We start from the raw sequence: 23,823 nt of genomic DNA, 5'->3' as shown, positions 1-23,823 counted from the left end.
GGGTCTGTCAAGGTAAAATATATATTATAGAAAACCAATTAGTTTCTTTTAATAGATTACCTAATCAGTGTGAATCAATATAGAGATGATGGAATTATCTATGTGTATGTATGTATGGAAATGTGTATATGAACATGGATTATGTTAATAGTTAATGAATATATAACTAATAGCTTCTATTCTTATTGTAGATACGAACAACTAAATTATTTCCTGGGAATGACGTATGCATGTGCACGGCTGATAACAGAGAGATTCATGTCGAGTTGGCAAAGATGGCGCTGAGAGACGAACTCACCCCTCCCATCGGAATTCCTAAGGCGTTACTGAGGTCAAAAGATACATGGACAAACAAATTACAGCGTGCCGAGTTATCAGAAAAGAGCAATAAATTTTACTAATCCCACCTAGAAGGAGAATACTATATAACCCCATGTCGACGTAATAAAGTATGCCATTTGCGTGGTTCAGTCCCTGAGTGAAGTTTTTCAACCAGATTAGCAGATTTGGTTATTTAGCTTCTCTGAATGCTCTCGGACATCTTTAATTTGGAGGAGAGCAGTTACCTAGTGTATCTTAAATTGGTGAAACCTTCACACTGGCACTTTCACTGACAGCTCCCAGTGCAGTGCATCATTACAGAGCCAGCTTATCTTATCCTTCCACTCATGTATTTGACTCATCTTTCTCTTTCTACCTCAGAATGCAGTACTTATTGGAAAGCAACTCATGGATCGAGGAACTGGCTGGGCCCCAAGTATGCTAAGGTACGCGTCACCGGAACGCATGCAACTAAGTGAATAACTAACAGTCAATTCTCTGTACTTCTTCTTGACCTGTCCTCTGCTTTTGATACAGTTGACCACTGCCTCCTACTACAGATCCTCTCTTACATTGGCGTCAAAGACCTTGCCCTATCTTGGATATCCTCATACCTTTCTAACCGCACATTTAGCGTCTCCCACTCCCACACTACCTCCTCACCTACCCCCTCTCTGGTGCAGTCCCTCAAGGCTCTGTTCTAGGATCCCTACTCTTCTCAATCTATAGCCTTGGCCTGGGACAGCTCATAAAATCCCATGGCTTCCAGTACTAATCCCATGGCTTCCAGTACTATCAGTACGCTGATGACACCCAGATCCACCTCTATGGCCCAGATGTCACCTCTCTGCTGTCCAGCATTCCAGCATGTCTAGCAGCCATATCCTCCTTCTTCTCCTCTCGCTACCTCAAGCTCAATGTGGACAAAACTGAACTCATTATCTTTCCCCATCTTACATATCTTTCCCACCTGACCTTTCTATCACAATAAATGACATCACTCTTTCCCCTGTACCGACAATCCGCTGCCTCGGAGGAACCCTTGACTCTGCCTTGTCCTTCAAACCCCACACCCAAGCTCTCGCCACCTCCTGACGCCTCCAGCTCAAAAATATTTCCAGAATCCGTCCTTTCCTCAACCCTCAATCTACTATACTGCTTGTGCATGCCCTCATCATCTCCTGCTTCGACTACTGCCAAATACTCCTCTGTGGCCTACCTGCTAGCACTCCCGCACTCCTCCAGTCCATCCATAAATCTGCTGCGCGACTGGCCCATCTCTCGCCTCGCTAATCCTCAAATACCCCGCTTTGAAAATCCCTTCACTGGCTCCCAATTGTCCAGCGTATCCAGTTCAAATTACTAACACTGACCTACAAAGCCACCCATAAACTTTCTCCTCCACACATCTCTGAACTAATCTCCCGATATATATTCCCTCACGTAATTTCCGATCCTCCAAAGACCTCCTTCTCTCCTCCACACTTATTCGTTCCTCATTCAATCGCCTCCAAGATTTCTCCCAAATTTCCCCCGTCCTATGGAATTCTGTGCCTCAACACGTCCGACTATCCGCCACACTTGGATCCTTGAGACGGAACCTGAGAACCCATCTCTTCAAACAAGCCTACAGCCTGCCATGACCTTGCTTGCTGCCACCTCAACAACACCAGAGTTAATGTAACCCCCCAACCTACTGTCTCCTTCCCCAATCCTGTAGAATGTAAGCCCGCAAGGGCAGGGTCGTCTTCTCTCCGTACCAGTCTATCATTGTTAGTTTGTTTAATGCAAGTGATATCTGTATTTGGTAAGTAACCCCTTCTTATGTACAGCACCATGGAATCAATGGCGCTATTTAATTAAATAATAATAATAACTTTATGGATGATTACCAGGAAAATGGATATAGGTCGTGACCACATGGCGGTATAATGTGACCACATGGTGGTATAATGTATGGTTAAACTAGTCAATACCTGGAATAGTCTACAACAGAGTACTGACCCCTTTAATAATAAGTTCATTACTCAAAATCAGATTTTGGTACAAGAATTGAGACAATTAGAAAAGAACCAGATCAGTGACTGTTGGATATGTACTCACTCACCAGTTTCAGCCGCTAGTATGCCCTTTCTGGCGGTCCGTCCCAGACCGTCATTATTGGAAAGATACATTCATAATCACTCATGGGTACATGCAAATCTGTTTATAAAAGGCACCAATGACACGTTATAAAATATCTGGTAACGTCCCTTGTAATGAATCTTCTGAATATAAGCCTAGTGATCCAACATGTGGCAATCCGAATGTTGAATATTGTAGCCCCCTGGGACAAATGCCTTCATGGTGTATGTTATCAAATAACACCGTTTTTATTGATTTGGTGCATAAATTATATAAATTAGTATTACAGCATTCAGCTTTATGGGATTTACCTTCTCCCACATATTGGGTCTGTGGGAATAATGCGTACAAATGGCTCCCAGTTGGAGTAGGGGGGACTTGTACATTGACCCAGCTAACTTCAGCCACTTATCTTATTCCCCATAGTAAAGTAGATATGAGAGCCATCCCTCTTTATACCATTTTTAAACATGCCAAAGACAACACCCCACGCCCATCAGGAAGACCTCCTTTAGTCCGAATGAGTATACCCGATAAGATAGTTAGTACCGTCTTCCTCTACCCTATGGTAACACAAATGTGGGACAAGTTAGTGGAAGTCACTGACTACTTAGATGACCAGATTTGGAGTGTATTGGAAGTAATTAATACTGCTGTTGCGGTGCAGAATCAACTTATTATAGTGGCTAATCAAAATACTTTCGTGCTGGACTATTTGACAGCAGCTCAAGAAGAGATGTGTCAAGTTATAGGCCCAGCCTGTTGTCATTATATTGATCCTGACTCTACCAAACGGTTAAAGACTAAAATGGAAGACATTAGGAAACTCAGGGAAGAGTATAACAAACATAACAAATTGACCAAAGAGTGTGGCATATTGTTGCTTGCTTGTTAATATATGTTTTACTAAAACCTCAGATTTGAGCTTATGATTATATCAACTAACAAGGGGGGATGGACATGCTGCGATAGCCCCAATTGGTAGCAAGGGCACTAATTGGGTGCAGACCAATGTCCCTCAGGCTCAAAACATGACACTGGGAAAAGCACCTCTATTGTTGATGATAACATAATTTTTAGGGGGGAATGTAAAGGAAATATTGATACTCATGCTAGAGCAACTCCATTTTGTCTGCTTGCTTTAAAATCATGTTATTATCACTCCTTGCATAACATACATTCTTTCTTTCTCTTCCCATGGAACTTATCTCACACTAACTTTTTCTCAAGAGAACATTTTGTCAGACACTCAGTTATCTAACTTATTTAGGCCAGGTTTGACCTTGTAAAATTTCCATAGTGCTTCAAACTAACAATGATAATATGACCATATATGTGTTTTCCGTAATAATTGTACTAACATCAGTTAGCCTATAGCATTGTAGTATGGCTGTAGAGTTAATTGGCTATTTGATATACTCAAAACAATATAAAATGCTAAGCAAAATAAATGGGATCAGAGATTCTTTGAATCCTCCCAATACAGAGCACGCATTGCCTCCGTTTGGTTTTCTGTGGATTGCGCAATCAACATAATAATTTGACACTCACTTGGTCAGCCGTGAAGGGTTATTGCCCTCCCTTAACATGACCACATGGAAAAACAGCATGACCATATGACTGTACAATGTGATTATATAGCGGTATGATGTGACTATATGGATGTATAATGATCACATGGTCATCATCTCAGTATTCTCTCAGCTTCATAGATGTTTCCTTTACTATTTCACTTCAGTTTCTGCAAAGAAACGACCAATCACATGAATCTCTTGTGTGAACAATTAATACAGAAGGTTCTGGATTGTCTAAAAGTTCTAGATCCCCAAGGAACTGATTCATCATTTTCATTTTTTTAAGTCACTTTTTTTTGTCTTGTTGTATAGTTGATATTTTTTGTTGACGTAAAATTCTTCAAAACACGATTCATGAATTTTAAGTAAATGGATAAATGCGCTTAATTTTTGATTTTTAATCTTTTTATAACAAAAAGTTGCATACTCAGCTAAAATGTCACAAAATCTGTGTGAAATATGGTAGGTTTTCTGGAAAAAAAAATCACTAAAAAAATTACGTCAGGGAAGGGGGAGTATTGAAATTTTTTGGAAAAGTGGCAGTTGATGAATTGGCAGAAAACATCTAGTGAACAATAAATATGCCCACAATTGCAATGCTTAAAAAACAAAACAAAACAGGAGGACACATAAAGTAGAATAAGTGCAAATTAAAAGAATAAGGCATAAATGAAAAGTGAAAAATACCCCAAAAAATAGAGAAAGAGAAATACCAGGCGCAGATGCAAATATGAAGCCCCAAGTATAAACCCCACTAGAGACACCAGTAGAGATGATCCATGTTCACGCAATAACCAGATGCCGCTCTCTCAGTTATTCACTACTAGATCTTTATTGAAGCAAAATATCTCTATCTTTGAAGCATTGGCCCGTCTCATGGATAAGATCTCAGGCTATACAATGCTGTGTCCTCTTCTCCTTTATCTGACTTCTTCATTTTAAACAAATACAAGATGATAAAAATCATCCCCAGAAGATAAAAGCACATCACCAGCATCCACAGATGGAGGGCATACATGGAGAGTCCGCTGTATTGAAAGTGCAGCTCACGGGAACAAAATGGACTTTATTCATCCCAGGAACCGACGGCTTTCAGTCACACTGGTGTCTACGAAGCGTCTACAGTTGCCGTTCACAGCACTGAGTGGCTGCAGTAAGCACGTCCTGGCACTTTCACTGACAGCTCCCAGCGCAGTGCATCATTGCAGAGCCAGCTTATCTTATCCTTCCACTCATGTATTTGACTCATCTTTCTCTTTCTACCTCAGAATGCAATACTTATTGGAAAGCAACTTATGAGAGGCTGTACTCAGCCCCTGGCTTCAGAGGGAGGCCGGCATGACAGGGTTAATGCGGGATAAAAGGGGGGGGGGCTGGTTGAATTGGGGTGTGAATGGGGTTCGGGCAAGGTATTCATGTTGGATTTGGTTGGTGAGGATTGTAGGGGAGGGTATTTTAAGAGGCAGGGGCACTTGTAGGGGAGGATTGGGGTATATAAGGGACGGCCATGTGGGATTTGGCAGCCATTTTAGGTTGCCATCATCCCATACATATCATCTGTGCCAGGATGGAGGCCATTGATGTCGTGCTGCAGCAGCTGCGGGATGCAGCTGATCTGAATGGGGCGGATTGGTTGCAGGCATCGGTCCAAAGTCTGCTTGAGGGTACTGGTAATGCGCGCCTTAGTCCTGAGGAAACCCCCAGGGTCCGGTGGCAAGTTAGGAGCCCCTCTAGGGACCCTCCGGTCGGGAGCAGGGCCCGCACGGCCGCGGCCGGTATTTCCCGCTCCGGGAGGAATCCACGTTCACTCCGGGACCTGCATCAGGAGGTGGTGTCGGCCTCCTCCTCTACAGCCCGGAGCGGCAGGACAGCTGGACCTGGTGCGGCAGACCCCGGGCCACGGCGGGGACCTGCTCGGCGCAGCGAGGTGAGGAGGGCACGAGGACGGGAGCCAAACCTGGGGGCCCCTCAGCGTTGGAGCGGCGTCGATCGTGCGGTCGGCTCTGTCCATCCTTCGTTGGTCCGGGCTGCAGGGAGAATGGAATCAGCAGTGGGCGGCCATGATCCGGCCGGCTCTGCCCACAATGCAGGCTCCGCCCATAGTGCGGCCACGGCGGCTGTCAATCTGGCCCTTAGTTGCGGGCAGCAAGCGGCTGGCGCTGTGGATGGGGGGGTAGGCAGCAGCACACATACAGTTCATGAATCTCCATACGGGCAGCACAGTGCTGGCCCAGGCCCCTTATCAGAAATATCAGCAGTTCATGGCATTAGCCAGGCTGGCAGCAGCCATTGGTCGGCTCACTCCCCACAAGACGTGGATTCAGGATCAGTGCGCTTAACGGGGCAGCAGGCTGCTGGCCCTTCGGGTCCCCCTTTTACATCATATGGTGGTCAGCAAGGATCGGATGGAGGTCGTCAGCTACAGGATTCAGGATCAGTGGCTGCTGGGTTCACAGCACCCAGGCAGCCAGGTGAGTCGTCGCTAACTTTTCCTTTCAGGCCCCCGTTACCTTCTTTGGCGTTTAACAGTCAAGACATTTCTGGGGGGGTTAGCGGGGGTATTGGTATGCTGATGCAGGGTTTAAGGGATTTATCTTCATTATTGGGGATGGGGACGAATACGTCACAGGGCATAAGGTACCAGGAACAACACAGGCTGTGGGGGGCGAAAGCGAGAAGGACAAGGGCGACAATGTAAGGCTAGACAATATGGCAAGAGGGGAAGTATATGTTTGCTTTGAAGGGCCTTTGGGGTCACATTTGAAGATCGAAGTGAGGGAAAGAATTTGGAAAGGAGAATATGTAGAGATATTCTCGTTACTACCATTGGAACATTTTAACCTAGACAAGGTTAGAAAGGATGATTCCAAAAAAGAGGAAGAAGAAAAACGAAGGTTCCGTCTTATACCACGGACCTTTAAGAACTGGCTACAAGCTTTTGCGATACTAGCCAGTGTGATAGGCGAGAAAGATCCAGAAAATTGTTCCGGGCTTTTTTGTTACATGGATGCAATTGGGGAGGCATATAGGGTGTATGGGGGACAGGTGTGGTTAAGTTATGACGAACAATTTCTTCACAGGAAAGCGGTACGATCTAGTATCCGTTGGGATCATAAGGATATTGCTTTACGGCTGAGGGTAACAGCGCCGAGTAGGAGTGGGCAAATTAACCAGTCCTTTCCTGGGAGCAGCAGCGGTCTTGACCAATCGGGACACTCGGCAGCTGTGCAAAAAGGTTTATGTTTCCTCTTCAATGAAGGATCTTGTAAATTCGGAAATAAATGTAAATTTAAATATGACTGCTCCTCATGTGGTGGCAGCCATAGCGCATCCATATGTTTCAGAGGGGGAAAGTTCAGAAGCAGCGAGGGTAGTGAAAAGAGGGGTGACACTAGTGCGTCTGGCAGAGATGCAGCTATTCCTAAATAGATACCCGGACAGGGTGGCGGCCTTATTATTAGAAGAAGGTTTTGGAGTTGGTTTTAGGATACCGTTTATTGATAGTGAAGTTCAATTTAATGCCAAAAATTTAAAATCCGTGTTACAGTTTCCTGAGATGGTCGACAAAAAATTAACAAAAGAGGTAGCTTTAGAGAGAATGGCCGGCCCCTTTATTTCAAAGCCCATAAAGAACTTGTGGGTGTCTCCGCTAGGTATTGTCCCAAAAAAGGAACCGGGAAAATACAGGCTAATTCATCACCTCTCCTTTCCAAAGGGATCATCGGTGAATGATGGTATTGATCCAGGCTTGTGTTCGGTGAGTTATAATTCCTTTGATATGGCGGTTAGTTGGGTCCGGTGTTTTGGTAAAGGGGCATTATTGGCAAAGACGGACATAGAGGCGGCTTTTAGATTGTTACCAGTACACCCGGACAGCATGCATCTATTGGGTTGCTCTTGGAACGGCAGCTTTTTTGTAGATCGGTGTCTCCCAATGGGTTGCTCGCTGTCCTGTTCGTACTTTGAAACTTTTAGCACCTTTCTTGAATGGGTTGTTAAGGATGTGTCCGGTCTAAACTCCTGCATCCATTATTTGGATGATTTTTTGTATGTTGGTCCTGCTAATTCTCCTGTCTGTTCTGTGTTGCTTCATACAATGGAGAGTGTGGCTAAGAAATTTGGTGTGCCTTTGGCAGTTGAAAAGACCGTGGGTCCGGTAACGTCTTTGAGTTTTCTCGGGATTTTAATTGATACAGTTAAAATGGAGTGTAGGCTACCCGTTGATAAGGTAGTTGATTTGTTGGGCGAGGTATCCAGAATTAGAAAGCTACATAGAGTTACATTGCGTGAATTGCAGTCTCTTCTCGGAAAATTGAATTTTGCGTGCCGTATTATGCCAATGGGCAGGGCATTTTGTAGGCGTTTGTCATTAGCGACGGCAGGAGTAAAATCGCCTCACCACTTCATTAGGTTGCGGAAGGAGTTGCGTGACGATTTGGAAGTATGGGCTCAGTTTTTGGAGGCTTATAACGGCAAGTCGGTTTGGATTGCTCCGTTGGTGAATGCCTACGAATTGGGATTGTTAATTGAGGTGTCCAGTCAGCGTGGTTTTGCTATCTTTTTCCGTGGTAGTTGGATTGAGGAGAAATGGCCAGCGTTATGGCGTGATCGGAACTTGTTGGGTAATCATACATTGATCAACCTTTTTCCAATCATGGTCTCTTTGGCTCTATGGGGTTTGGTATGCCCTCCAGAACTATGGAATCTTCCCTTCGAGCTGTAAGGAATCTGATTGGTCACTCATTATCTACGAGGACCTGGTCTTCATATGAGGTTGCTTGGCAGCTGTGGGAAGAATGGAAATTTGCTATGGGAAACCCTTTAGAAAGTGATAGCCTATTATTATTATTGGTTGGACATTGCTGGGAGGAAGGGTGGTCGGTGCCAAAAATAAATAATTTCATGGCAGGTTTGGCCTTTGGCTTTAGAATAAGGGGTATTCCGGACGTAACAAAAGCGATATTGGTTCGCCAAGCGCTGAAAGGTTGGCGGAAGGGTTGGAAGGTGAGAGATTGTAAGCGGCCCATATCATATGGATTGCTGTTAACATTGGGGCAGCTTCTCACATCAGTATACAAGTCGCCATGGGAGATCAGACTATTCCGGTTAGCCTTTTCTTTGGCCTTTTTCGGGAACTTTTCGTTTAGGTGAGTTGGTTAGCCCATCAAGGTTCATCAGTGGGGCTCTTTCAAAAGAGGATATGAATTTATATTTGGATAGAATAGAAGTATTTCTTCGTTGTTCAAAGACGGATCAATTTAAAAAGGGGTGTAAAGTGGTGTTGTTCACAGTGGCTGGGTCTGACGTGTGTCCGGTACGCTGCGTGAGAGAATTTGGTTTGGGTTCAGGGGGGCACAAATCACCGTTGTTGGTTCACGAGGATGGTTCTTTTCTATCTCGCTACCAGTTTTTAGCAGTGCTAAAAAATGTCTTGAGGCTGGCGGTATCCCGCCAAGAGTTTAGCGGTCACTCTTTCAGGATTGGGGCAGCTACCGAGGCAGCCAGGAGGGGGCTGTGACGAGTTAATCAAGAAGATCGGACGGTGGGAATCCATACGGTTTAGGTCTGATATACGCCCGGCTTGGTTGTAGTCAAGAGAATGTTCCCAGTTCTTGTTTGATGTTACCGTTTATCTTAGATTTGCATTTTGTTTGACTTCACAGATGAAAGTCCCCGGCTCGTATGGCTCATGGGCCATTCTTTTGTCTTCTGGGCTGCATTACGGGCAGCGGTGAGGCTTGCCGGTCGTCAGTTAGGATTCTTGGAGGATGAAGCCATTCTACGGTGGATTGGGAAACGGGGAATGGTGTGGAGGCAACTCCTGGCTGAATTCCATCACTTTGTGAGGCTTTATCGGGTCCCTGACTTGCTGGTGCTACATTTGGGGGGCAATGACCTGGGTAAGAGGTCTTGCAGGGAACTCATAAAGAACATCAAATTTGATATATTGAGGTTATGGGCAATGTTCCCAAAGGTTTTGGTTATTAGGTCTGATATTGTTCCACGACAAGTCTGGCGAAGGGCCCGATCAACTGAGGGAATCAATACAGCCCGGATAAAGGTAAATAGGGCGGTGACGCGTTTCATGGTACGAAATGGGGCTTCGGCCGTACACCATACAGAATTTGAGTCTGGTGAGGGGGAATTTTGGAGGAGGGAAGGGGTGCACTTAAACGCAGTTGGTACGGATAAGTGGTTCCTGGCAATTCAGGAGGGCACAGAAAAGGTTTAAGAGTGTGGAGGGACACAAATATTTGAGGTGTCAGAATATTTGTGCTCATGGCATTGGGGGGGTCCTTGAAGTTGGTGATCATGATTAATGGTGGATCAGTGGGGGGGAGGACCTCGGGAAGTTCTGGACCCCCCTACATTGTATTCAGTGGTCGTGGGTGGTTGATCCCATGGGAATGGATTGGAGGGCTCGTGGGTTTGGGGCATGTTTCATTGGCCAGGCTGTTTGAATGGTGCCTCCGAGCTGGTGCTTAGCGGCTGGAGGTAATACGCAATCTGGCCTGAGACAAAGACACTATTGGTTTCTTCGTTTTAGATAGTTTGGGGCTTCGAGGACCACCCCTATAGGATGTGGTTTATAATCTTTGTATTTTATGTTAATAAACGGCTGCTGTGGCCAATTTAATCCAACAAAGAAATGTGTTGTGTGTTTATTTTAAAGGGGGACAAAAATAATTATAGTACTCAGGTCGTACTCAGCCCCTGGCTTCAGAGGGAGGCCGGCATGACAGGGTTAATGCGGGATAAAAGGGAGGGAAGGCTGGTTGAACTGGGGTGTGAATGGGGTTTGGGCAAGGTATTCATATTGGATTTCGTTGGTAAGGATTGTAGGGGAGGGTATTTTAAGGGGCAGGTGCACTTGTAGGGGAGGAGTGGGGTATATAAGGGATGGCCATTTGGAATTTGGCAGCCATTTTAGGTTGCCACCATCCCATACATATCATCTCCCACTCACCTACCCTTTGAATCTTCTGCTGGATAATCTAGGGTAATTCTGAGAACTGTGCTTATTATATTATGTTAATATGCTTGTCATGGCAGCTGGCATGGGGAGGTCCTTGAAGTTGGTGATCATGGTTAATGGTGGATCAGTGTGGTGGGGGGCCTCGGGAAGTTCTGGACCCCCCTACATGGTATTCAGTGGTCGCGGGTGGTTGATCCCATGGGAATGGATTGGAGGGCCCATGGGTTTGGGGCATGTTTCATTGGCCAGGCTGTTTGAATTGGTGCCTCCGAGCTGGTGCTTAGCGGCTGGAGGTAATACGCAATCTGGCCTGAGACAAAGACACTATTGGTTTCTTGCTTTAAAATAGTTTGGGGCTTCGAGGACCACCCCTATAGGATGTGGTTTATAATCTTTGTATTTTATGTTAATAAACGGCTGCTGTGGACAATTTAATCAAACAAAGAAATGTGTGGTGTGTTTATTTTAATGGGGGAAAAAAATAATTATAGTAAAAGGGTACTATTTATCCCTTGCCTCGCAGATACCTGCTGTCATGGATCGAGAAACGCATGCAACCAAGTGAAGAACTAACAGTCAATTCTCTGTACTTCTTCTTGACCTGTCCTCTGCTTTTGATACAGTTGACCACTGCCTCCTACTACAGATACTCTCTTCCTTTGGCGTCAAAGACCTTGCCCTATCTTGGATCTCCTCATACATTTCTAACCGCACATTTAGCGTCTCCCACTCCCACGCTACCTCCTCACCCCGCCCCCTCTCTGTTGCAGTCCCTCAAGGCTCTGTTCTAGGATCCCTACTCTTCTCAATCTATACCCTTGGCCTGGGACAGCTCATAAAATCCCATGGCTTCCATTACTATCTGTGCGCTGATGACACCCAGATCCACCTCTCTGCTGTCCAGAATACCAGCATGTCTAGCAGCCATATTCTCCTTCTTCTCCTCTCGCTACCTCAAGCTTAATGTGGACAAAACTGAACTCATTATCTTTCCCCATCTCACATATCTTTCCCACCTGATCTTTCTATCACAATAAATGACATCACTCTTTCCCCTGTACCGACAATCCGCTGCCTCGGAGTAACCCTTGACTCTGTCTTGTCCTTCAAACCCCACACCCAAGCTCTCGCCACCTCCTGACGCCTCCAGCTCAAAAATATTTCCAGAATAACCTCCTTTGTGGCCTACCTGCTAGCACTCCCGCACTCCTCCAGTCCATCCTTAAATCTGCTGCGCGACTGGCCCATCTCTCGCCTCGCTACTCCTCTGCTTCCCCCCTTTGCAAATCCCTTCACTGGCTCCCAATTGTCCAGCGTATCCAGTTCAAACTACTAACACTGACCTACAAAGCCATCCATAAACTTTCTCCTCCACACATCTCTGAACTAATCTCCCGATATATTCCCTCACGTAATTTCCGGTCCTCCCAAGAGCTCCTTCTCTCCTCCACACTTATTCGTTCCTCACGCAATCGCCTCCAAGATTTATCCCGAATTTCCCCCGTCCTATGGAATTCTGTGCCTCAACACGTCCGATTATCCGCCACACTTGGATCCTTGAGACGGAACCTGAAAACCCATCTCTTCAAACAAGCCTACAGCCTGCCATGACCTTGCTTGCTGCCACCTCAACAACACCAGAGTTAATGTAACCCCCCAACCTACTGTCTCCTTCCCCAATCCTGTAGAATATAAGCCCGCAGGGTCCTCTTCCCTCCGTACCAGTCTATCAATGTTAGTTTGTTTAATGCAAGTGATATCTGTATTTGGTATGTAACCCCTTCTTATGTACAGCACCATGGAATCAATGGCGCTATTTAATTAAATAATAATAATAACTTTATGGATGATTACCAGGAAAATGGATATAGGTCGTGACCACATGGCGGTATAATGTGACCACATGGTGGTATAATGTGACCACATGGTGGTATAATGTGACCACCTGGAAAAACAGCATGACCATATGACTGTACAATGTGATTATATAGCGGTATGATGTGACTATATGGATGTATAATGATCACATGGTCATCATCTCAGTATTCTCTCAGCTTCATAGATGTTTTCTTTACTATTTCACTTCAGTTTCTGCAAAGAAACGACCAATCACATGAATCTCTTGTGTGATCAGTTAAATCAGAAGGTTTTGGATTGTCTAAGAGTTCTAGATCCCCCAGGGCCTGATTCATCATTTTCATTTTTTTAAGTCACTTTTTTTTGTCTTGTTGTATAGTTGATATTTTTTGTTGACGTAAAATTCTTCAAAACACGATTCATGAATTTTAAGGAATTGGATAAATGCTCTTAATTTTTAATCTTTTTATAACATACTCAGCTAAAATGTCACAAAATCTGTTTGAAATATGGTAGGTTTTCTGGAAAAAAAAATCACTAAAAAAATTACGTCAGGGAAGGGGGACTATTGAAATTTTTTTGAAAAGTGGCAATTGATGAATTGGCAGAAAACATCTACTGAACAATAAATATGCCCACAATTGCAATACTTAACAAAACAAAACAGGAGGACACATAAAGTAGAATAAGTGCAAATTAAAAGAATAAGGCATAAATGAAAAGTGAAAAATACCCCAAAAAATAGAGAAAGAGAAATACCAGGCGCAGATGCAAATATGAAGCCCCAAGTATCAACCCCACTAGAGACACCAGTAGAGATGATCCATGTTCACACAATAATCAGATGCCGCTCACTCAGTTATTCACTACTAGATCTTTATTGACGCAAAATATCTCTATCTTTGAAGCATTGGCCCGTCTCATGGATAAGATCTCAGGCTATACTATGCTGTGTCCTCTTCTCCTTTATCTGACTTCTTCATTTTAAACAAATACAAGATGGAAATCATGATAAAAATCATCCCCGGAAGAAGATAAAAGCACATCACCAGGATCCACAAATGGGGGGCATACATGTAGAGTCCGTTGTCATGTTTGTAAGGAGCCGTAAGTGATTTTTCAAATCCTAGAACAAGAACAATGAATGAAGATGGAGAAGATCGAGAAGGTCCTGGTGGTCTTCAGTGTTGTCTCCTCGTGGGTCATTTCTTACCTGCGTTTTGCGGCTTTTGTTCACCATGGCTGGTCTCATTCGTGGATACTGTGTTACTGTGGTTGGTATTTTCGCTTTCATGGGTGCTGTGGAGGGAACTGTTGGTAGGTTCCTAATTGGAGGAGACTCCATCAGGATGTGCGGTGGCGGACGAGGAGTATGTTGTGTCTCCAGCCGCAGTGATACTGGTCTGCGAGATAAAACGTCCAACACAAAACATGACAAACCATCCAATAGTCGTGACGTATTCAGTCACCCATATCAACAGAATACCCTCAGCAGATCTTTGGGGGACAACCCAAGATCATGTAAAACATCAACCGTAGCATCTGCTAAGTGGTGGACTATGACCCATGAGCGAGGCAACGTTGAGTAAGATGGAAGTTTTTGTAGACATTGAAGGAGTAGATTGTGACACAAGCCACCTTCCTTCCTTTCTTCTTTTCTTCCTTACTTTTCACCTTCCTTCTCTTCTTCCTTCACTGCTTCTTTCCCTCCATCATTCCCACCTATCTTCCTCCCCATCATCCTTCCTACATTACTTCCCACATTTCCTCCTTCCTGATGTTGGTATCGTCAATTCAAAGTGGGTTGGCCCCGGCCCCCATCTTAACTTTATCCCCCAAAAACGACAGACACCATGGCTTGGATGTAATTGGGCACAGTGGCCTTTTATTACCACAATAATAAAAACGTGTTGTATTTTTATATATATATATATAAAGACGCGTTAAGGTCCTTGAAGCTAAGAAGGGCTTGGTGATCCCAATAACACAACTCCACTTACTGCCAGCCGCGCACCTCAAGCTCGGGACGCGACATTCCTTTGCCGCGAGTCCCACAAATCATCAGACCCAAATACCACACGTATAACCGAGGGTTCCATATCCTGTGTACACTTCTATATCAATTTATAACCAACTTCAAGGACCCTAAGCACACCACCACAAGAGTACTTCATACCTTAAGTACTCGAGACTCCCCTTCCGTTCATAAAAATCACCTAGTCGATGTCCCTCCGCCGGGCTGATGACCATACGTCATTTCCGTCAATATTTAAATGAACTCCGTTGCTCAACCAAAAATCTTCCAAGCCAAAATGTCTAATTGACGCTCCCCGTTCGTGGAAACAAATTTCGAAAGTGCCCTGTTCACCTTCTTCCGTGCTCTATTCAGACTCTGTACTGACCTGGCGTTTTGCCACCTCTTGCAGGGAACAATCTCTGACCAGACTGTCACCATCCCCGGAAAAGATGCCCAGAGACGTGAGAAATCGTGCCTAACGTCTTTAATTAGTTCCCTACATAGCCGAACTCCTAATTCATTGCCCCCTACGTGTAACAGCAGTATGTCCGGGGGGGCGATCTAGACGAATAAAATTTATTCACCTCCTGCAGTACCCTGTTCCATTCCATCCCTCTAAAACCCAGCCAGAGTATGGCGGCTTTGTCCCTTGAGATTACCTTCCATCTCGTCTAACGTCTGCCCACAACGCACCCCAGTGGACATAGAATTGGCCCATTATCCAAACCAGTAGAGGAGAACCTAAGCAGAAGACAATATATGGTTAGAACACACCCATACGCATTTCTCACAGGTTAACTACCGCATCTGGTCTCACATATGATAAAAACCATTTTGATTCACAACTCACTATGCGTTTTACGGTTTCTGCGTTCAGACCACAAGCTGTGGCGTCTATCCAGAAGGAGTGAGGGGCAAAACTGAGCGCATCCAATCCCACTTTGATCAGACATTTTCAAAAAATGCTGGTGAATTGGTATTGCGATAAAAATGTTACATCTTCGTGATGCAACAGTGGCCCGCCCGAATTCCCCCTAAGCCACCTAAAATTCTTGAAGGTTTTTAAAGGACACATCTCTGACTCCCGCACCTCTCCCAACAATACCTTCCTCCCTCTTCCCAGCTGGTCTGTTTTCGAGTGCCTTAACCAAAATTCCACCCTTTCCTTTGCTGCCCACACGTCCCTCGTTAGCACCCACCACCTTTTTTCTTAGATGGGGATACCAGCTCGCTAACCCTTAGTGCCCAGGAAAAAGCTAGCCGGAAGAGTGTTATTCCTACCCAAACGTTCCAGGAGCTGAAATGACACAGGGCGCCGCCCATCCCTCTGTGCCCGCCCCCGACAAAACCCTTTAACTGCCTGCGTTACTAGAGGGTTATTTGTCAAATCTCTAAACCCCTTGTCGTAAAGCCGAATCCCAATTAACCGATTTAGTTTGGAAACTGACCAACCCTCCCTAGCTCCTTCGCTTAACCATAGGAGCAGCAATCCTACCTGATCATCTTCGGACAAAGTATTACCTATACCCCTTTTCCAACCCTCCCACAGACAGCAAGCTGTTTGATAGGCCTTACATGTGCTAAGAGATAAGGACGATTTTAATAATGGTTGGGCTGCAGAAATGCCACATTCCATAAGTGTTGTGGGCACTTGAGCTCCCTCTCCTCCGCCTCCGGAGCCACCGACCGAAAGCGATCCCACTGAAAATGAGAAAGAGCATCAGCAATCGAATTCTTTTTGCCTAGTATATGCAAAACTGTTATACAGGCGTTTATCAATAAACACTCCCAATACCAGTTGTCGTAATACCCTGACAACTGGTGGGGAAGACGCTGACATATTGTTAACAGCCAGGACTTCTCTCATGTTATCGCAGCGTAAACGGATTCATTTGTTGCGAAATTGCAGACCCCACAGTGTAACTGCTACAATTATCAGGAAAATTTTGAGCAATGCAATGTTTTTTACCAGCCCTGCCTCACTCCAATCCTTGGGCCATTCCTCCACGCACCATTGGCCCTTGAAATAAGCGCTGAACCCTGTGCTACCTGCTGCATCCATGGACTGTTCTAAATCGACATTGTCCGTCACTTGTTCCATTATCAATGAACGCCCGTTATACCCTTCAAGGAATGTGGCCCACACCACCAGATCCTCCTTATGCTCTTTTGATAATCTGATGTAGTGATGAAGGGCTTTAACGCCTGCCGTCGCCCCTGCCAACCTTCTGTAGAAGATGCGCCCCATAGGCAACACCCTGCATGCAAAATTCAGCTTACCTAGCAGCAATTGTGTCTCCCTCAACATCATCTTTTTAAGTCTCCTAGCCCTTGCCACTTCGGCCCTTAATGTCGCCACCTTCTCCTCTGGTAAACGGAGTTCCAACTTCTCTGAGTCGATAACGATCCCCAGGAAACAAATTTGCGCGGCCGGGCCCTCAGTTTTCCCGGGTGCCAGGGCGACTCCGAATTTCTCCTCCACCCATTCCATGGTGTGCAAATGTAGACTCACATCGTGGTGAGTTCTTTGGGCTGAAGCACAAAAATTCACCCAGGTAATGAATTATTGGCACCCCACCAGACACATCCTGTACAACCCATTACAGGAAGCTACTGAACGCCTCGAACAAGGAGTAAGAAATGGAACAGCCCATGGGCAGGAATTGATCTATAAAGTATGCCCCCTCCCAAAAGCAACCCAGCAGTCAGACACTATCAGGGTGCACCGGCAGTAACCAGAACTCCCCTTCAATATCTGTCTTGGCCATCAGCATACCTTTTCCTAATTTTCTGACCCACCTGACCGCTTCATCAAAGGAGGTATAAACCACTGAGATCTGAACATGCAGCTTCGCAAGTAGGGACTAAGTTGTAATACCAGACACAACCTATGGACAACTGCCCTGTTTTTGGAACTAAAACCACTTACAACTATTTTAAGAACTTTAGGAAATGCGCATGAGATGCTCTCATAGAATTGTGACACTTGCACACATCAGCTGTACACAATTACCCTTGGCACACTGACACACGTCCCTTGAGCACAGCGTGCTTATCATGGTGGAATTATCCGGACCCCCGTAGAACACTTGGCATTGATTTTCTGCAAGAAGTCAATGCATACAATGAAATTTCATGGCAGTCTGGATCTCAAAAGTGGACCTTTCCTTTATAGAGGACCTGTCACTCTGCTCTCCTAAATCCGGAGATGTTTTTCTTTTACCTTCTTTTATCTCTGCGCTTCACCGTTCCTGAGATATGGCCTCCTGTAACATTTATAAAAATTTAGTCTTTTTAGACAAGTGTGTGTGGTCTACAAGACAACGCCCAAAGTGAAAAGTCACACCCACTTAGTAGAAAAATCTAGATTTATATACTAAGAAAAGGAGGCCACATCTCAGGAATGGAGAGGTGCAGGAAGAAAAGAAAAACATTGCCGGACTCAGGAGAACGCCCTCCAAAGAAATGCCACAGAACACCAGGATTGGCAAAGTCGCCACTGGCACCCTGTGTTCTTCACAGATGAAAGCAGGCTCACACTGAGCACATGTGACAGACGTGACAGTCTGGAGACGCTGTGGAGAGCGATCTGCTGCCTGCAACATCCTTCAACATGACCGGTTTGGCAGTGGGTCAGTAATGTTGTGGGGTGTCATTTCTTTGGAGGGCCGCACAGCCCTCCATGTGCTTGCCAGAGGTAGCCTGACTGCCATTAGGTACCGAGATGAGATCCTCAGACCCCTTGTGAGACCATATGCTGGTGCGGTTGGCCCTGGGTTCCTCCTAATGCAGAACAATGCCAGACCTCATGTGGCTGGAGTGTGTCAGCAGTTCCTGCAAGATGAAGGCATTGAAGCTATGGACTGGCCCGTCCGTTCCCCAGGCCTGAATCCGATTGAGTACATCTGGGACATCATGTCTTGCTCCATCCACCAACGTTGCACTACAGACTGTGCAGGAGTTGGAGGATGCTTTAGTCCAGGTCTGGGAGGAGATCCCACAGGAGACCATCCGCAACCTCATCAGGAGCATGCCCAGGCGTTGTAGGGAGGTCATACAGGCACGTGGAGGCCACACACAATACGGAGCCTCATTTTGACTTGTTTTAAGGACATTACATGAAAGTTGGATCAGCCTGTAGTGTGTTTTTCCACTTTAATTTTGGGGGTGACTCCAAATCCAGACCTCCATTGGTTAATAAGTTTGATTTCCATTGATGATTTTTGTGTGATTTTGTTGTCAGCACATTCAACTTTGTACAGAACAAAGTATTCAATGAGAATATTTCATTCATTCAGATCTAGGATGTGTTGAGTGTTCCCTTTATGTTTTTGAGCTGTGTAGCTAGCTACTTATATTTAGTTGTAATTCAAAAATAAAATGATTAAAATTCCAATGAAGGGATTAAAAAATTGTAAATTATCATACACTAGGAGATACGATCCCAGTTATGATGGGAAGAAGAAAATGGAGAGTACCAAGAACTGGCTTGCTACATGTGCGGCTAGATCCCAAACTAATTCATGGATAATGCTGAGAAGATCATCCATGTCCATATATATCTACCAAGGACCTTGTCACCATAATGAGATTAGAATAGCAAATGTGCTCTGAATATTTGTTTCAACCATACCTGAAGAACAAGTCTATGATATCTTTTTTTTGGTTTCTATTACCATATATTACTAAACTGTAGGTAAACTAGCACAATCTATTTTTTTATTATTCATTAAAATTAAATAAAATCAGTAAAAAATGTGTGTGGTCTTCTGAACTATGTCTTTCTGATGGTATTACTGCCTGAGAAGCAGGCTACACATAGGGGCAGGTCACACTGACACATCAGCTGTATCCGAGATAAGAGAAAACCCAGCGCTTGAATACAGAGAACGAGGTGAACTAACAGCACGGGGATCATTCAGCCAACCTGCAGTCCAGTGGAGAGAGGAGGGAGAACGCACTGTGTCTGGACCGTGGGGAGAACAAAGGGTTCAAGATCGCTTCAGGAGCTGGAATACATATCAATTGTCATGTCACAAAGGAGTTTTGAAAGAAGAGGGGGCGAGACAGGAATCAGACAAGTGATGACACAGTGATTGTTCTTGAAATGGAAAAAAGTTGTTTAGAATTACTGCTTATATCACGGAGATAGTCTCTGGTGAGTCGACTGAGCTATTTTATTGCTCTTACCGAACACCTTCAGCAATGGTACTTATATAGAGGAGTACAAAGGAAATACATTTTCATCCATATTATTTTGATATTTATGATGATTAAATAATTCAATTCAAATTGTATGAATCTGGGTACAAGTTTTTTTTCCCCTCACTTGTAGGTAAAGTAATGTCAACCACTTGCCAAAAGTTGGAACAAAGGATTCATTTGACATTTTTATAGAGTAATAATACATGGTAACAAATAGTGGTTTTAAGTAGAGGTATTAATATCTTGCTAGAGTTACCCTAGACACATTAAAAACGGGGATAGTTACACAAATTTCGGGCTCAGTTATAAACATCAATAAATAATTAAATATATAACGGGATGTAAATACTTTCATGCCCAAAAATTACAAAAGTATTCTCGGAGTAATACCTTCATTGGTTAACCAGAAAAAATATATATGCAAGCTTTCAGAGCACAGAGGTCCCTTCTTCAGGCAATATTAAAAATTAATTCATAAGCCACAAGGCACAACATTTAAGGGATGTTACAGCAAGACATTTGTTCATGAGGTGTAAGGGGTGATGCCTTGATGCCTCCTACTCATAAGGCAAGGAGATCAAATTAGGGTTTTTTGTTGCAAATGGAGAGGCTCTGGGAATGTTTAATTATCTGGAGGTGTGAATTGTGTCCACGTAGTGAGTCATAAATCCAGGTGTTAGATTGAGTCCTGTTGACAAGGAATTGAACATCCTTATCAATTTGAATTCCCACATTTTTCTCTCCCTTTAGTCCTTGAAATGACCTTTCAGTATTAAGACTTTCAGATCTGTCATATAGTGTCCCGGGCCGGAGAAATGTTTTCGCAGACGCGTGTCCAGTTCATTCTTAATTGTGTGTCTGTGTAAATTCATTCTCGTTTGCAGTTTTTGCATTTTTTCTCTAATATAAACTCCTTCCTTGCACCTTATACGTTGTATCATGTACACCACATTGGAGGATGTACATGAAAAAACATCCATAATTTTGTAGTCCTGATTTGTGTTTAGTATGCAGACTATATTTGATGGTAATATGTGGGTACAAGTTTTGCATTTTTTGTTTTTACATGGGAATGTGCCCGTCACTGATGGTGATGAGAGGACACTTCTGACAAGGAGATTCCTTAAGTTAGAGGGCTGTTTGTAGGAGAGAAGTGGGAGTTCTGGGAATATTTCTTTCAGTTTGTGGTCTCTGTGGAATATGGGTTGGAGATCAGCACCAATTTTCCTTAGGATGTTCATGTGGGGGTTGTATGTGACCACAAGAGGTACCCTGTTGTCTGTAATCCAGGAGGCTGCTTCTTGGGATTCTTGTAGCTCTGTGGATCTGTTCATCTATTACCAGTGGATGATATCCTTGTTGTAGGAATGTATTCCTCAGTGATAGCAGCTGCAGTTTTCTGTCTTTACTGTCTGAACAGATTCGAATGTACCTCAGAGCTTGACTGTAGATAATGAATTGTTTTGTGTGTCTTGGATGAAAGCTGTTCTATATGACACACAAAAAAATCCATCATCTACAGTGGATTTCGTACATCTACGACTATTCTTTCAACCATTTGCTCTAACTGTTCTCCAGATAGACCAGTTTGCATTAACCACATTCTTATTCGTTCAGGCTCTTTTGGGAAAACATGTAGCGTAATGGATGTTTTTTGTTTGTTGTTTTAGCTTGAGGTGCATCCTCACACAATGCAAGATGGCATTCTATAAAATATACCATATATACTCGAGCATAAGCCGAGGTACCTAATTTTACTACAAAAAAACTGGGAAAACATATTGACTCGAGTATAAGCCTAGGGTGGAAACTGGGGATCCATTAGTTTAGAGTTATATGTGGATAATAAGTATGGTATGCGAGATTTAAGAGATTGAGATTTGATTTGTTTGGCTAAAAGAGCTCCTGGTTTGCTGCCTTGCCAATAAAAGGACATTGAGTTTTATGTTTTAAAATATTTTTATTAAGTTTTCAATTAACAAAAACTGTAAATACTTTATGTATTATATTATACAGAGTGGTTATTGTAGATATAACATATGTGAGTTATTATCATATAATACAGATATATCTATGCAATATGTTTTAATCACAGATTTACAAGGAAAGAACATAAATTTGGGGAAAGGGGAAAAACAGACAACATAAAAGGAACTTACAACATAATCATACAAATTGGTTAACCAAAAGGGTAATACATTACTTTTAACATCCCGAATTCTTACAAAGAGTATCACAGCCTAAGTTTCAGAACTACATTCAGTTAGTGAATTAAACAAAATGATATAAATACATCGTTATTGAATCAGAATTCAGAAATCGTAGTTTCACAATGTTAATGGAGTGTCAAGAAATTAAGTTTGGCATAAAGTTTTGCGACCAAATATCCCATTTAAATATATATTTATTCAAGTCCTTCTGTCTAAGGGCTATATTGTATTCATAGATATTGTGGATAGAAACTCTGTCTATTACATCTGCTATGGTTGGAACTTCAACTTGTTTCCAACGTGAAGCTATCAACAATTTAGTAGTTATTAAAATGTGACAAATTATGTGCCTTAGCTTGATGGGGAAAGTATCTATACCTAGCAGCAGAAGAACCAATTGTGGATTAAGGGAAATTCGTAAGCTAGTGAGGTTTTTAATAAGGTTTCTAACCTCTGTCGAAAGATTATTGAGCTTAGGACAACCCCAGAAAATATGTGAGAGGGTCCCCATCTTCCCGCAACCCTCCAACAGTCGGATGATGTCGATGGTGAGATTTGATAAATTCTCTCCGGTGTCCAGTACCATCTAGACAAGATCTTATAGTTGGACTCATGTAGAGAAGAACACAGAGTGTTCGAGTAAATGATGTCTAGAGATGAAGAGAGTTGTGATATTTCTATTTGAACTTGGAGTTCTTTTTCCCAAGTTATTATGTTTTTAGTCTTTAGTAGTTCAATGTCATCATTGTAAATCCTATACAGACGGTTTGTCACACATTTGGGGCTATCGAAGGGTTTATATAAAAGGTCAATAATGAATTGGGGAAGAGAAAAGAGAATGGTTTTTGAAGTCAGGAATAATTGTAATTTTAACCATGTCGAAATTTCTTTGTTAGGTAAAGTATATTTATCCTGGAGGGATTGAAAAGTAATAAGATTATTATCCAGAATTATATCTTGGATTACTGAGATATCCAATTCCAACCATGTACTCAATTTAAGCTTAGCGATTAAAATTTCTAAAATTTTGATTGGAAGAGAATTAAGCTGCAAATCTTTAAATTTTGACTTTGTTTTTTTGAGCAGATTTCTCCAGACGGTGATAACTGCCTTGGTGTCTGAAAATTTGGTAGAGGTTTACTAGGGTCTATAAGATAAGCTGTGATAACTAGCTTCAAGTCACTTTGATTTATTTGGGCCTTTTCCAAGGAGACCCAGGGAATAGGATTGTCTTTTAGTAACCAACCATTTAAGAGTTTCAATATCGTTGCTTGATAATAACTAAAAAGATTTGGGAGACCCAATCCACCTCGTCTCTTGTGTTTTTCTAAAAGAGTGATTGATATTCGTGGCTTGTTTTTGTTCCAAATAAACATTCTGAGTTGTGTTTGAAATTTATTGAACCATTTTCCAGGTATAGGCAATGGGATACATCTAATTACATATAAAAATTTAGGAAGAGCCATCATCTTGTAGGTAATGATTCTCCCCAGCCACGATGGGTCTATTTTACTCAGATGGAATAATTCGGTTTGGAGG

The sequence above is a fragment of the Phyllobates terribilis genome, unplaced genomic scaffold (assembly GCF_046119375.1).
Source record: "Phyllobates terribilis strain yellow unplaced genomic scaffold, ASM4611937v1 Scaffold_13__5_contigs__length_258822181, whole genome shotgun sequence".
In the NCBI taxonomy this organism is placed as follows: Eukaryota; Metazoa; Chordata; class Amphibia; order Anura; family Dendrobatidae; genus Phyllobates; species Phyllobates terribilis.
This window is presented reverse-complemented; position numbering follows the sequence as displayed.